Source organism: Pseudorasbora parva, chromosome 6 (assembly GCF_024679245.1).
Source record: "Pseudorasbora parva isolate DD20220531a chromosome 6, ASM2467924v1, whole genome shotgun sequence".
NCBI lineage: Eukaryota > Metazoa > Chordata > Actinopteri > Cypriniformes > Gobionidae > Pseudorasbora > Pseudorasbora parva.
The window spans coordinates 8143414-8160078 of record NC_090177.1 but is presented as its reverse complement, the minus strand read 5'-3'; positions in this window follow the sequence as shown (position 1 = coordinate 8160078).

Here is a 16665-nt window from a genome sequence, read left to right as displayed (position 1 = left end):
TGATTGAGATGCAGTCGGTTATTTCTTTCTGGATTTCTTCATGTTGAAGTTTAGTATTAAAAAGTCCTGGAGTGTCTATTACAGTAATTTGTCTGCCATCAATCTCAACCGTCTCTTTCTGGCACTGTCTAGTAACTGAATTGTGAGACTGCTCTGCTTTAAATGCATCTCTCCCTAAGATAGTGTTTCCTGTTGCACTCTTCCCAACTCCAGTTTTTCCCAGCAGGAAGATCCTCACATCATCTGAAACCTCTGTTGAATCTGAAGAGGAGAAAACTGCATCATACAGTGGGGCATAAGATATTGTTGCAAAATATCACAATTCATTTTAAAATGTCATAAAACTAGAGTCATATAGCTAGAGTTATCGGACCCACTTTATCTTAGGTGGCCTTAACTACTATGCACTAACATTGTAATTAATCATTTGATACAATGCACTTATTGTGTACATACATGTTTTTACATTGTACTAACATTTTAAAAAATGCCTGCATGTAATTACGTCTGTAATTAATTTCTGTAGTTACATTTGTTATTACACAGTTGGTACTTCCCTTACACCTAACCCTACCCTTAAACTGACCCACACCACCACACATGTCCCTAACTCTACCCTTAAACGGACCCACACCACCACACCTGTCCCTAACTCTACCCTTAAACTGACCCACACCACCACACCTGTCCCTAACTCTACCCGTATCCCACCTCAATATCAGCAAAGGTGTTTTGCAATACAATTTGGACACAGTAAGTACATTGTACTTATTTTTTGATGTAAGTACATAGTACTTGAGGCCACCTAATATAAAGTGGGGCCGAGTTATCTTTATTGTATGCCAATTTTTGTCATGATCCGGTTCTTCCCCCCCCCCCCTCTCTCTCTCTCTCTCTCTGCACTGTCACTTTTTCTCATTGACGCTCACACCCCCTCAACCGATCATTATCTCCCTCAGCTGTTTCTCTTTGGCATTTAGCCACCGCTTGTTCTCTCTCATCTGATTCATTTTCTTCCCTCATTAGGATCTCTATTTCTTTCCCCCGCTTTCTGCCCATCTTTGCCTGAGTATTACATTTTCCCTACATGTAAGCATTTTCGTTTACCTTGTGTCTCTGTCTAGTCCTGTCGTGTGGGAAGCTGAATTATATTAGGGGAACTCCTCTGAACCGGTGAAGCGCCACTCACCACTACCTCTCCCTAGGAAAGGCCTGCCTGCTCTCACTACCCGTCACACGGAGTCTTCTCTCACCTTCCTCGCTACCACCGGGCTGACCGCGGCTGTGCTGACTACTACCCTGAGTTGCTTTATTGCCATTATTTGTATTGACTTGAGCTCGCTGGCAAGACCGGTGGTGAATAAAAGCTTGCATTATTTCTCCGCATCTGCTGTGTGATCCTCTTACCTTCATGACAATTTTGATCAACAAAAACCTCATGACTTTTCAGTAACTGTGTTTCCGTCCACCCTTTTTTATTTAAATATTGGTATACTGCATAAAAATGCCAAGATGCGGAATAAATTATAAAAATGCACATATGCATGAGGTGGAACCTTTTTTATTTGATAAAGAAAACCATGCATATAAACTAAGATGGAAAGACATTTACCAAATAATTATCTCAATGTGCAAAAATAAAGTAATGTGACTTTGCCTCAACAGATGGGATGTGATTAAAAAAATGGTGGAGAGTGGACAGGGTATGTTTGGTTGGACTATGAGATCCTACTGAGCTACGCACATGACTTTTATAAACTGAGAGAACATTTCAGTAAATTGTGTGGACAATTTACAAAATTGTGTGTGTGTGTGTGTGTGTGTGTGTGTGTGTGTCTGTGTGTGTGTGTGTGTGTGTGTATTCCGGCATACACACATATTCAGATAGTTCAGAGTTTTATTGTTTTTCCTGGGGCCTTCACAAATATGTATTTCCCCCAGTGAGCCTACTTGCACAAACCCTGTGCAAAGTCAGGGAAGACAAGGAGCCAGTCTTGCTTGTTGCACTTTATTGGCCCAACCATACCTGGTACCCAGAACTAATGCTCTTTGTGATGGAAGATTCATCTGAGGCAGGGTCTTATTTCTCAGAGACAGGGCACCCTGTGGCACCCACATCCAGACCTCTGGAAACTCCATGCCTGGACCATGGACGAGATGCAGAGGTTCTATGTTACTTACCCCAAGAGGTAGTTATTTAACACCAACACTTTGGCACGAGCACCGTCTATAAGACATGCTTATACCTCTAAGTGGAACCTATTCTTCAAATGGTGTTCTTCTCACCAAGAAGACCCCTGAAGATGATCGAGCGTTGTCATGCTTTTCTTCCATTGGAGGTAAGTTGGTTGGGAAGCACGACCTGGTCGTCAGGTTCCTTAGGTGAGATACCCTCTTTGGATATCGATCTGCTGCTTCGAATACTTCATAATGCCCCATTTGAGCCTTTGCTATCAGGAGAGCTAAAAATTATGTCCATGAAGACTTTCCTGCTCATTGCACTGGTTTCTATCAAGAGGGTAGGGCACCTGCAGGCATTTTCGATTGACATATCATGCCTAGAGTTTGGTCCTACCAATAGGTTCCTACAAATCCCTTTAGGAGGACTAGGTAATGAACCTGCATGCGCTGCCCCCGGAGGAGGCAGACCCAGCCCTGGCTTTGCTCTGTCCTGTCCACACGCTGTGACTGTATGTGGATAGAACACAAAGCTTAGTACCTCAGAGCAACTCTTTGTCGGTTACGGAGGCCAGCAGAAGGAAAAGTTTGTCTCCAAGCAGAGGATGGCCCACTGGATAGTGGATGCCATCATCTTGGCTTAAAAAGCACAAGGTGTTTTCTGTCCTCTCAGGTTGTGAGCACACATAACTAGAAGTGTTGCATCCTTTTGGGTGCTGGCATGTGGTGCCTCACTGACAGAAATCTGTAGAGCTCCAGGCTTGGCGACACCCAACACGTTCACTAGATTCCTGGAGCATAGCACAAGATCCCGGGCCCTATGCATTAGCAGTCCTGATCAGGCCCCATGTTCCCAAAATAAAATAAAAATAGCATATTTTCTTAGCAATAATTGCTAATTACACTGTACAAATAGCTGTAGATACTATTTACAAAGTGAAATAGAATTGAAATAGATTCTATTTGCACCATATAAAAGTAGTTCTTTGCAATATGTTTAAATAGTAATAACATGCAATTTATAATTTATTTTGACATGTACATACTAATTGTACCTGAATATTGTTGTACATTAACGGGATTCAATAATGACAAGTGTAAATTATTATATTTATTTAAATTAGGGATGTCAAAATACATTTAACACGTTCATTTTGATGAATTAATCTGAGAAAAAAAATAACGCATTTAAACAAATAACGCAGATTAATCCATTCCCTATTGAACGTTGACTCTGAGCTGTACTCAACTGTAAAATGAAGGCAAGGAAAATGAAAATGAAAGCAGCAAAGCAAACACCTCATGTCTTGAAATTAAACACATTGAAATAAGAGTGTTCAAACTGTGAACAAACAAGTATATTCTATGACGATTGTTTTAGTAACTCAGTAGGTATTGTTAGTAGTTTAAATGGTATAATAATTGTGAATTTGGTTGTGTATTTATTCATTTCCTTGCGAGTGCTGTCAAGATTAATCTCTAGTGCAGTGCACTTGCCGCTAGAGCCCGCCCACTCGCTGTTCTGATTGGCTGTGGTTTTTGATTGATTTGTTGCATCTCGTAGTCGTGTGTAGTTAGGACACAGTGTTATGGCCAATATTTGAACAGTGAAAATAATAATGAAAGAGTTTTTAAACTTTAATGTCACTAATGCTGATAATTTGAATTTAAATATTCACATACTATTCAAATACTTTCACAGCAAAAAATATGCATGTGATTAATTCAGATTAATTAATCACAGAGTATTTAATTAATTAGATATAAAAAAAAATCAATTGACAGTCCTAATTTAAGTGATTGAATGGATGCCCGAAGGAGCCTTATTTTGCTTATTTTCATTTTCACTGACAAATATTGCAAAATATGTTGTGCATTTCAGTCAAGTGTTTGTTTTTAGATTGTAAACTTTATTTATTTGTGTGTACTATTTAGATAATTATTCTCTAATTATCTCTCACATTTATTGTTAAATTTACAAATCTTTATCTTAATTCTCAGGCCTGCGGCAATCAAAATGTTCATGAGGGGATGGGTCTTCCTTAAAGTTTTTTTTTTTTGAGAAGCGTGACATGACATGACATGAAACATGATATAAAATAATGTTTCTTTTTAAAACATTTGCAATTATATGAAATGCCATAAGTGGATAAATATATCCAGCATATAGCGTCAGTTCTGGCAGGGCACATAAGTCAAACTCACATCAGCTAATTGTCAGCTTATCACATCTACCTATACGAATACGATGCTTATCACAGCATGCATATATAATCTCCTTCAGTATTATCAGCTGCTATTGCGTTTCTCCGGAGCTAATTACCCTCCTCCGTCCTCAGCTCCTCCTCTTGTCAGTCAGAATTTGGCATCTGCTTCCCATGGAATCAGACTAAACTCCTGAATGTTGTACATTTTATTATTGACATTAATGCTTTCTGCAATACATTTATGCTTCTGTTCTGTGTACCCTAGGGTATCTATGCGCACAACAGAACCATACCACCAATCCAAACTATATGCTAGTTTTCAACCACTTTGACATTGTGATCTTGACAGAAATTCAAATTCTACTCACCTTAGTTACAATAGGCACATGTTTACAAATGTTGACCTATTACCCTAATATTTGGCATCTTAAATGAAACCGAAATATTATTTTTAAAAATATTTATATTATACTTTTTATGACAATAACTCAATATTCAAATGAATAAAAAAGTAAACTAGCAGAGCCAGCACTATAATGGGGCCTCACATAGACCAGTCTTTCCTCATTTTTTATTTATTTATTTATTTATTTTTATTATTATTATTATTTCATAACATTATAACATTTCATAACAAGATATAATTACATTTGACATCATTTACTCACCCTCATGCCTTTCTTCTGTGGAACACACACACAAAATACTAAAACACCATTTCAAAAAATTATCTTTTGTGTTCCACAGTTCATAAAGATTTGAAATGAGGGTGAGTAAATTATGTATTTTCATTTATGAGTGCCCCTCTATGCCTGCATATATTATCAATACTTTGCTTTTTTAAAACAAGATATTTTAGCTAAACATATCTGCTTGATCTAAACTTGATTCTTACCTGAACTGGATGCCATTACATATTCATCTCATTGAAGTATCAACATCAAAAGTTTGTCGTGCAGACAGAAGATGCAGACTTGTGTGTGTGTGGCATGCCCTCAAGAATATGCCCTAAAATTCCCGCAATTTATGCCTTATTAGTGTTGTGTACTTTGCCCCATGGGCTTGGCTAGACTGTAACATATGCCATTTCATACATCCCTGACTTATCTACTGTCATCTGAATATATATTATCCCAGGGAAACTATGAACATAAAATATACTGGTACATGTGTAGACTACTTAAAATTATGCACCATCATTCACAACATTTATCCCAATCTAATTGCTATATATTATGCATTTAATGTTAGGATAAAACAAAAGGGAGCACATATAGGCCTACTAATTTCATTTTGAGACATTTAGATTATGTAACGACACAAAAATTTCATAGAAATAAACATTGACGAAGTATTAAATGCTCCTTTTACTACTCTATTTTTTCTATTAGATGTAGTTATCATTACTTAATCCACACGTTTGACACAGTTACTTGAGTCAGCAGTTCAGATAGCTAAATATTTTCACTTTCATTTTTGAAGTACTTTATTGGCAAGATTGTTTTACAACATGCAATAATGTCAAAGCAGCAATACTCATAAAAAAGTGTGTCAAAGGACTGGAGAGGGAAAATAATCCATACTTAGCTGAATTGTCAATCCAAGCCTAAAATGGTATGAATGACATTACAAGTCTGCTTTCTGAATATTTTTTATAAATCTAGAGAAATGTACTAAATTTGCCTCTAAAGTTGTGGTCTTACAACTAATTGGCAATCCTGGTACACTCTAAAATGTAACTAGTTAGTCTTACTCAAATCATGCTAACCAACTGCCTTAAAAAAAAAAAAAAAAAAAAAAAAACTGAAATAAGAATAGGATGTTGAACTGACAAAAGCTTAGTTAGTATAGTTCACCTACACAAGGGTTAAAAAGAACCGTAGAGAGTACTTGATAATTTACTTTAGATTTACTCTTGGCTTAATATAGCTACCTTTGTTATTACCACTGTTGTGTTTTGCATGCTGAATGTTAAATCTGTTTGTGACTCAAGCAAGATATCGTCACAAATATAGAGGGATTATATCAACCCAATTAAAAGTTTTACAAGGTATTTATGACATAAGCTTTATCAATTAAAGCACAGGAGGCCTATGCAGCGCTTACCATGGAGGATAGAAGAGATTATAACAAGGTAAAAGTGTCCATCCTAAAAGCTTATGAGCTGGTTCCTGAAGCATACCGCCAGCGTTCCAGGAACTGGAGGAGAAGTAATCGCCAAACACACTCTGAGGTGGTAAGAGAGCTTGTTTCACACTTTGATCGTTGGTGTAATTCTTCCGGTGTTGAGGATTTTGAGAGTTTACGTGACCTTATTATTCTGGAACAGTTTAAGAACATTGTTCCTGAATATATTGCTACATACATAAATGAAAAGAGACCAAATGATGCTTTTCAAGCTGCAGTTTTAGCAGATGATTACATATTGATGCATAAAACTTCGTATAGAGAATAGCGATCAGGGCGTCCCCATGGTAATTTCAGTGAAAATAGAGTTGTGCCAAAGAGATTCGAACCAATGCATATGTCAAAAGTTGAGAGAACTCGTCATGACAGAGCTGACCGAGATTTAGTGTGCAATTACTGCTTTAATATCGGTGTGATAAAGTTCGTTTTGGAAGGAAGGAAGAGGACAAGGGGGTCGGTTTGACTGCTGACGCTATTTTTATTCAAACAAAACTCAGTCTCTGCACACTGCTTTGCCAGTGTGTATTTCTCTCAGTCACTTCCGGGTTCCGGTCAAACGTTCCGCTTCCGGGTCAACGTGTCTCACAACTCAATGTCCGTGTGTGTGTGTCGCGTCAGCAGTCCCTCTCTCTCTCCTCGGTCTCCGGTTCCACCTATGTCTTATACCCTCTCCGCGCTCATTACTGGAACGAGAGACAGGTGTTATTAATCTGCTTCCAACCCACTCACTTACCGCTCGTCCCGCGGCTCTCTCTCCCGCTGCAGACCTCGCTGAACCACGCCCCCCTTGCCACATACCCCCACCGCCCAACTCAGGCCGGGGAGCCGTCCGGCCTGCAGCCCCCCCCCCTCCCCCCCATTTCTGGAGAGGAAGTCGGCCACAGCCATCTGAGCACCCGGCCTGTGGACCACCTGGAACTTAAAAGGCTGAAGAGCTAGATACCAACGGGTGATCCGCGCGTTGGTATCCTTCATGCGGTGGAGCCATTGGAGATGAGCGTGGTCCGAACAGAGGGTGAACTCCCGCCCCAGAAGGTAGTAGCGGAGGGTGAGAACGGCCCACCTGATGGCAAGGCACTCCTTTTCGATGGTGCTGTACTTAGCCTCTCTCTTTGAGAGCTTGCGGCTAATGTACAGCACCGGCCGCTCTCCCCCCTCCACCTCCTGGGCCAGGACTGCGCCCAGCCCCCTGTCCGACGTGTCAGTCTGCAACAGAAAAGGGAGAGAAAAGTCAGGGGAGTGTAAAAGCGGCCCGCCACATAGAGCAGCCTTAACTCGGGTGAAGGCCTACTGGCATGGCTCCGTCCATTGGACCGTATCTGTTAGCCCCTTTCTAGTAAGGTCAGTCAAAGGGCTGGTGAGGTCCGAATAATTTGGTATAAACCGTCTATAATATCCCGCCAGCCCCAAGAACTGCCTCACCTCCTTTTTGGTCTTGGGTCTCGGACAGGTTGCAATTGCGGCGGTCTTATCAATTTGGGGACGCACCTGTCCATGACCCAAGTGGAAGCCCAGATACCTTACTTCCACCCGCCCAATTGCACACTTCTTCGGGTTGGCCGTGAGCCCCGCTCCCCTCAGCGACCTCAAGACCGCCCGGACATGCTGCATATGCCGCTGCCAATCGTGACTGTAAATCACGATATCATCCAGATAGGCAGCAGCATATGCGGCATGGGGACGCAAAATCCTGTCCATGAGGCGCTGAAAGGTAGCAGGCGCCCCGAACAACCCGAAGGGAAGCGTGACGAATTGGTGTAATCCAAACGGCGTGGTGAAAGCTGATTTTTCTTTGGACAATGGAGACAAGGGGATCTGCCAATAGCCCTTCGTTAAGTCCAATGTCGAATAAAATCGAGCCGTGCCCAGCCGATCAAGCAACTCGTCAACCCGCGGCATTGGATATGCGTCGAATTTCGACACTGCATTCACCTTGCGGTAGTCCACACAGAACCTGACCAAGCCGTCGGTCTTAGGGACCAAAACGATCGGGCTCGCCCAGTCACTGTTGGACTCCTCTATTACTCCCATATCGAGCATTGCCCCTAATTCTTCCTGAACTACTTTTTTCTTGTGTTCAGGCAAGCGATACGGCTGGCTGCGAACTACCACGCCCGGCTCGGTCTCGATATGGTGCTGAATTAAGTTGGTACGTCCCGGTAGGGGCGAGAACACGTCGGCGAACTCCGCCTGTAGTTTTGATAAATCAGTGAGTTGGGACGGTGAGAGGTGATCTCCCCCAGGGGCCAGCGCGACTGATTGTGCTTTGATGCTCGCCTCTGGCCCGAGATCATCCTCTCCCCCGATCACCGTTGCCAACAACACTGATTCCACCTCATTCCATTTCTTAAGGAGGTTGAGGTGGTATATTTGACGTGCCCCGTTCCTATCGGATCGTATCACTTCATAATCAAGGTCTCCCACCTATCGTGCGACCTCAAACGGCCCCTGCCACTTTGACATTAATTTAGAGCTCGATGTAGGGAGTAATACGAGCACTTTCTCTCCCGGTGTGAATTTGCGTAGTTTCGTACCCCTGTTATATGACCGGCTCTGGCGGTCCTGGGCTTGCAACAAATTCTCCCTAGATAGCCGCCCCAAGGTGTGGAGTTTTGTTCGTAAGTCCAGCACGTACTGAATTTCGTTTTTGGCCAAAGAAGGTCCCTCCTCCCAAGTGTCTCGTAGGACGTCCAGCACCCCCCGGGGCTGCCGTCCGTAGAGAAGCTCGAAGGGGGAAAACCCCGTGGAGGCTTGTGGAACCTCCTGCATGGCAAATAAGAGGGGTTCTAACCACCGATCCCAATTTTTGGCGTCTTCCTGTACGAACTTACGGATCATGGATTTAAGCGTGCGATTAAACCGTTCGACCAAGCCGTCCGTTTGTGGGTGATAGACGCTTGTTCGAATGGATTTAATGCCCAATAATCCGTAGAGTTCGCTCAACGTGCGTGACATAAACGCAGTGCCTTGATCAGTGAGGATTTCTTTCGGAATCCCCCTAGATCAGACGAAACAGTGCGTCCGCAACACTCTTCGCGGAGATGTTGCGGAGAGCCACTGCCTCCGGATATCGTGTTGCGTAGTCCACGATGACTAACGCAAAATGATGTCCGCATTCGGATCGCTCTAATGGCCCGATGAGGTCCATCGCAATTCTCTCGAAGGGGACCTGCATTAATGGAAGGGGGCGCAATGGCGCTTTTGGGGCGGCCAGTGGATTCACCAACTGACATTCAGGGCAAGACGCGCACCACCTGCGCACATTGTCATGAATGCCTGGCCAAAAAAATCGGGTCATTAAGCGATTCAGTGTGGCCGCCTGTCCCAGGTGGCCCGCCATCGGGTTCGAGTGAGCCGCCTGGAAAAGCATTTCCCGGCGGCTCTTTGGTACTAATAACTGGGTTGTATCCACTTTTGTCTGAGTGTCTTGGGTCACTCGATACAACCGATCCTTAATTATGGCAAAATAAGGATACGTGACGGGCAATGCGGGTTGGAGAGACTGACCGTCGATCGAGCGGACCTGCTGAAATGCATGTTTTAGGGTCTCATCTTGAGACTGCTCCAGAGGGAAGTCATCGCGGTCCGAGAGAATCAGTCTCTCGACCCCGCTCGGTTCCTCTGGAGCTGTTCCCAAGGGTCCCGTATCAGTCTCGCCAACCTGCACTCGCGCCGCCCTGTTCCTAGCCTTGTTCTCCCAAGCGGCATCCGCGCATAACGACCCCAATAACGCCGAAAAGGCGGGCCAATTCGTCCCCAGAATTAGCGGATGCCGGAGGTGGGGACTAACCGCCACCTCAACACTATGCTTTTTCCCCCGAAACTGTATCGTGACTGGGACAACCGGATATTCCACCACATCCCCGTGCACACACCGCACCTTAACCATGCGGCTTGTATCCAATGCCCCAGGCTGCATCAGACTTTGATGGATCGAGGTTTGGTTGCATCCTGAATCCACCAAAGCCTGATATGTACCCCCCTTGATACTCACAGGAATTTGGTACTCTCCTGCTTGATCGGGGGTGGCCCGTGGGACGTTCGGGATCCGGATCATTGTTCCGATTTCCATCATCGGACATCGGTCCACAAAATGATCCGGATCACCGCACCGCCAACCGCGATGACTTCCCTCTGGAGCAGTCACAAGATGAAACCCTTAAGAACGCTTTCCAACAGGTCCGATCGATCGACGGACAGTCTCTCCAACCTGCCTTGCCTGTCTCCTACCCTTATTTTGCCATAATAAAGGATCGGTTGTATCGAGTGACCCAAGACACTCAGACAAAGTTAGATATAACCCAGTTATTAGTACCGAAGAGCCCCCGGGAAATGCTTTTCCAGGCGGCTCACTCTAACCCGATGGCGGGCCACCTGGGGCAGGCGGCCACACTGAATCGCTTAATGACCCGATTTTTTTGGCCAGGCATTCATGACAACGTGCGCAGGTGGTGCGCGTCTTGTCCTGAATGTCAGTTGGTGAATCCACTGGCCGCTCCAAAAGCGCCCTTGCGCCCACTTCCATTAATGCAGGTCCCCTTCGAAAGAATTGCGATGGACCTCATCATTAGAGCGATCCGCACACGGCCATCGTTTTGCGTTAGTTATCGTGGACAACGCAACACGATATCCGGAAGCAGTGGCCCTCCGCAACAACTCTTCGCGGAGATGTTGCGGACGCACTGTTTCGACTAATCTCCCGGGTGGGGATTCCGAAAGAGATCCTCACTGATCAAGGCATGGCGTTTATGTCACGTACATTAAGCGAACTATACGGGTTATTGGGCATTAAGTCCATTCGAACAAGCGTTTATCACCCACAAACAGACGGCTTGGTCGAACAGTTTAATCGCACACTTAAATCCATGATCCGTAAGTTCGTGCAGGAAGACGCCAAAAATTGGGATAGGTGGTTAGAACCCCTCTTATTTGCCGTGCGGGAGGTCCCACAAGCCTCCACGGGGTTTTCCCCCTTCGAGCTTCTCTACGGGCGCCAGCCACGGAGGGTGCTGGACGTCCTGCGAGAAACTTGGGAGGAGGGGCCTTCTTTGGCGAAGAATGAAATTCAATATGTGCTGGACTTGCGAACAAAACTCCACACCTTGGGGCGGCTATCTAGGGAGAATTTGTTGCAAGCCCAGGACCGCCAGAGCCGGTCATATAACAGGGGTACGAAGCTATGCAAATTCACACCGGGAGAGAAAGTGCTCGTATTACTCCCTACGTCGAGCTCTAAATTAATGTCAAAGTGGCAGGGGCCGTTTGAGGTCGCACGACAGATTGGAGACCTCGATTATGAAGTGATACGATCCGATAGGAACGGGGCACGTCAAATATACCACCTCAACCTCCTTAAGAAATGGAATGATGTGGAATCAGTGTTGTTGGCAACGGTGATCGGGGGAGAGGATGATCTCGGGCCAGAGGCGAGCATCAAAGCACAATCGGTCGCGCTGGCCCCTGGGGGAGATCATCTCTCACCGTCCCAACTCACTGATTTATCGAAATTACAGGCGGAGTTCGCCGACGTGTTCTCGCCCCTACCGGGACGTACCAACTTGATTCAGCACCATATCGAGACCGAGCCGGGCGTGGTAGTTCGCAGCCGGCCGTATCGTTTGCCTGAACACAAGAAAAAGGTAGTTCAGGAAGAATTAGGGGCAATGCTCGACATGGGAGTAATAGAGGAGTCCAACAGTGACTGGGCGAGCCCGATAGTTTTGGTCCCCAAAACCGACGGCTCGGTCAGGTTCTGTGTGGACTACCGCAAGGTGAACGCAGTGTCGAAATTCGACGCGTATCCAATGCCGCGGGTTGACGAGTTGCTTGATCGGTTGGGCACGGCTCGATTTTATTCGACACTGGCCTTAACAAAGGGCTATTGGCAGATCCCCTTGTCTCCATTGTCCAAAGAAAAGACAGCTTTCACCACGCCGTTTTGATTGCACCAATTTGTCACGCTTCCTTTCGGCTTGTTCGGGGCGCCCGCGACCTTCCAGCGACTCATGGATAGGATTTTGCGTCCCCATGCCGCATATGCTGCTGCCTATTTGGATGACATCGTGATTTATAGTCACGATTGGCAGCGGCATATGCAGCATGTTAGGGCGGTCCTGAGGTCGCTGAGGGGAGCGGGGCTCACGGCCAACCCAAAGAAGTGTGCGATTGGGCGGGTGGAAGTAAGGTATCTGGGCTTCCACTTGGGTCATGGACAGGTGCGTCCCCAAATTGATAAGACTGCCGCAATTGCAACCTGTCCGAGGCCCAAGACCAAAAAGGAGGTAAGACAGTTCTTGGGGCTGGCGGGATATTACAGACGGTTTATACCAAATTATTCGGACCTCACCAGCCCTTTGACTGATCTTACTAGAAAGGGGCTACCAGATACGGTCCAGTGGACGGAGCCGTGTCAACAGGCTTTTACCCAAGTTAAGGCTGCTCTATGTGGCGGGCCGCTTTTACACTCCCCTGACTTTTCTCTCCCTTTCTTGTTGCAGACTGACGCGTCGGACAGGGGGCTGGGCGCAGTCCTGGCCCAGGAGGTGGAGGGGGGAGAGCGGCCGGTGCTGTACATTAGCCGTAAGCTCTCCAAGAGGGAAGCTAAGTACAGCACCATAGAGAAGGAGTGTCTGGCCATCAGGTGGGCCGTTCTCACCCTCCGCTACTACCTCCTGGGGCGGGAGTTCACCCTCTGTTCGGACCATGCTCCTCTCCAATGGCTCCACCGCATGAAGGATACCAACGCGCGGATCACCCGTTGGTATCTAGCTCTTCAGCCGTTTAAGTTCAAGGTGGTCCACAGGCCGGGTGCTCAGATGGCTGTGGCCGATTTCCTCTCCAGAAATGGGGGGGGGGGGGGGGGGCTGCAGGCCGGACGGCTCCCCGGCCTGAGTCGGGCGGTGGGGGTATGTGGCAAGGGGGGCGTGGTTCAGCGAGGTCTGCAGCGGGAGAGAGAGCCGCGGGACGAGCGGTAAGTGAGTGGGTTGGACGCAGATTAATAACACCTGTCTCTTGTTCCAGTAATGAGCACGGAGAGGGTATAAAACATTGGTGGAACCGGAGACCAGGGAGAGAGAGAGTCGGACGGTTGATGCCAGAGACACTGAGACTGAGAAACCGGAAGCCGGAAGTGCCGACCCGGAAGTGATCATTGTTGTTTTGAGTTTTGACGGAAGTCACACGCTGAGTGTGCCATTTGGTTATTGATCTACAAAATAAAAGAGAAAGCATCAACCGTCCAGCCGACCCCCGTGTCCTCTTCCTTCCTCACACATACGAACATTGTTACAGTCATTAATACATGTCAGCTAACCGGCAAGCCAAACCAATCTTTGAAACCAGTGCCTTTGTGTCCTATAACTGTTACAAACAAACCTTTTGGACATCTGATAATTGACTGTGTTGGACCGTTACCGACGCTGAGATTTTGAGAGTGCTTAAGGTAAAACGCAATCAATCAAGTGCTTATCATGCACAAAGTCAGGGGGCGCTCGAACAGTTTCACCAAACATTAAAGGCGCTGTTAAGTGCTTACTGTGTTGAGTTGAATCGCGACTGGGAGGAAGGGTTACCGTGGTTGTTGCTTGCAGCTAGAGAAGTACAGCTGGAGCGTTTGGGTTTTAGCCCAAATGATCTGGTTTTCAGTCATAGTGTACGTGGTCCTCTTTCTGTTTTGCGGGAGGAATTAGGGAAGAAGGATCCTCCGGAAAAACTGTCAGAATATGTGAACGGTTTCCGTAGGCGCTTTTTTTTGGCGGGAATAGGTGCTCAGAAAAATCTTATTGGTGATCAGAGTAAAATGAAGAAGCACTGATAAATATGCAGAATGTTGTGAGTTTACACCAGGTGATCAGGTGTTGGTTATGTTTCCTTCGCCTGGATCTCCTTTTTGTGCACGATTTACTGGTCCATACACTGTTCTTCGTAAGATGACTGACCAAAACTATCAAATTGAGACTCCAGATTGCAGAACAGTGTTTTAATGTAAATTTGCTTAAGCCTTACCACTCTCGTAAATCTGAGACTCAGCTGGTTAAACCTGTTGCCTCTGGTGCCATTGTTTCTCTTGATGATTCTCCACCATTTTCTGTAGAAGAAGGGGATGATGTGATTGTCCCCGAAGACTGTGTTTTGCTTCCCCGATTAAAGAATTCAGAGACTCTTCAAAATTTGGAGGTTCTGTTTTCACATTTGTCAGAGGTACAGAGGTCAGAATTGAAAAGGCTGATATTTGATTTTCCCAGTTTGTTTGCAGATGTGCCAACTCGCACGCACCTGATCCAGCATGATGTAGATGTGGGAGATGCAGGTCCCATTCATCAGCATTTTTACAGAGTTCCTGTCAGCAAGCGTAGAGTGATGGACTCTGAGGTTCAGTATATGCATGAAAATGAAATTGCTAGTCCTTCATGCTCCAGTTGGGCTTCACCATGACTGCTGGTGAGGAAGTCGGATTCTACTTATAGGTTTTGTACTGATTACTGTAAGTTGAATGCTATTACTAAATCTGATGCATTTCCCCTTCCTCGAATGGAGGATTGTGTGGATCAGGTGGGTAGTGTAAATTTTGTGAGCAAACTAGACCTTTTGAAAGGATATTAGCAAGTGCCTTTGGCTCCTAGAGCTCAAGAAGTAACTTAATTCATTACACCATGAGGGTTATATTCATACTCGGTGAGTTTTGGTTTGCGAAATGCACCCGCAACCTTTAAAAGATTGATGAATAAGGTGACATTTGGTCTGGAAGGGTGCGTGGTGTATTTGGATGATGTTATCCTTTTTAGTGATACATGGGAACAACATTTGGTACGTCTTCATGCTTTGTTGACACGTCTTGCTGAGGCTTGTCTTACAGTCAACCTGGCAAAGTGTGAGTTTGCTAAAGCTACTTTGAGATATTTGGGGAAGGAAGTGGGACACGGTGTGGTGTGCCCAATTCACGCTAAAGTTTTAGCTATTCAGTATTTTCCTCCTCCATCAACCAAAAAAAGAGCTGATGCGATTCTTGGGGATGATGGGGTACTATCGGGGTTTTTGCCCAAACTTTTCAACGGTAGTTTCCCCGTTAACTGATTTGTTGAGGAATTCTGTCAAGTTTGTTTGGAGTGTAAATTGTCAGAAAGCCTTTGAAAATGTTAAACTGTTGCTAACTTCTGCTCCTGTTTTAGCTGCTCCGAGGCTGGATAGACCATTTAAGATACAGGTTGATTCTAGCCAGATTGGTGCTGGGGCGGTCCTATTACAAACGGGTGAGAATGGACTTGAACATCCTGTGAGTTTCTTTTCTCCTAAGTTTAATACTTATCAAAGAAATTACTTGAGAAAGAGGCATTATCTTTAATTTTGGCTCTTCAGCACTTTGACGTATATGTGGGGGGAGGATTACCTGTGGAGGTTTATTCCGATCATAACCCTCTTACGTTTTTGCACCCCTTACAGTCTCCAAGTCAGCAGTTAATGCGCTGGATTCTCTTTTTACAGCCTTACTGTTTAACTGTCCAACACATTAGGGGCTCTGATAACGTAGTGGCAGATGCGTTATCTCGTGTTCCTGATGAGATTGCATATTGTTGTAGTGTTTGAGTTGTTGTTGTTTTTTTGTTTTTGTTTTTTTTTGCTGTGCTTTCTTTGCTGCCTTAAATTTGCTTCCAGGATCTGGATTGCTGGGGGTAACGAGAGCAGAAGGAGAATGATAATGACTGAGGAAAACACTATCATACTGGATTTGGAGGTTATATTTAAAACGGAAGTATTTGTTGTTTTTGTTTATTGGTTAAAGTTATAATCCTTATCTGGTGATGGCGGATTTTTTTAAACGGGGGTGTGTGGCGGTTCCGTCAGTTTGTTTAATCCTGAGTTACAGGTGATTGGCTGAGGGAAGGCATGGTGTCACTTTCAGAGAGACTGGATCAAACAGAGCAGCAGCAAAGAGCGCGTTTGGGCCTGGCATCGAATGCAGGAGTGGTTTGTCCGGCGTTTACTCATCATGAGAGTGCCTGAGATCTGACGTTATGTGGGAGTTGGAGGGAGACCACAGCCGCGTCGGAGTTCATGCTGATTTATCTTCCCCGTGTCGATCCGCATTGCCTGTTTG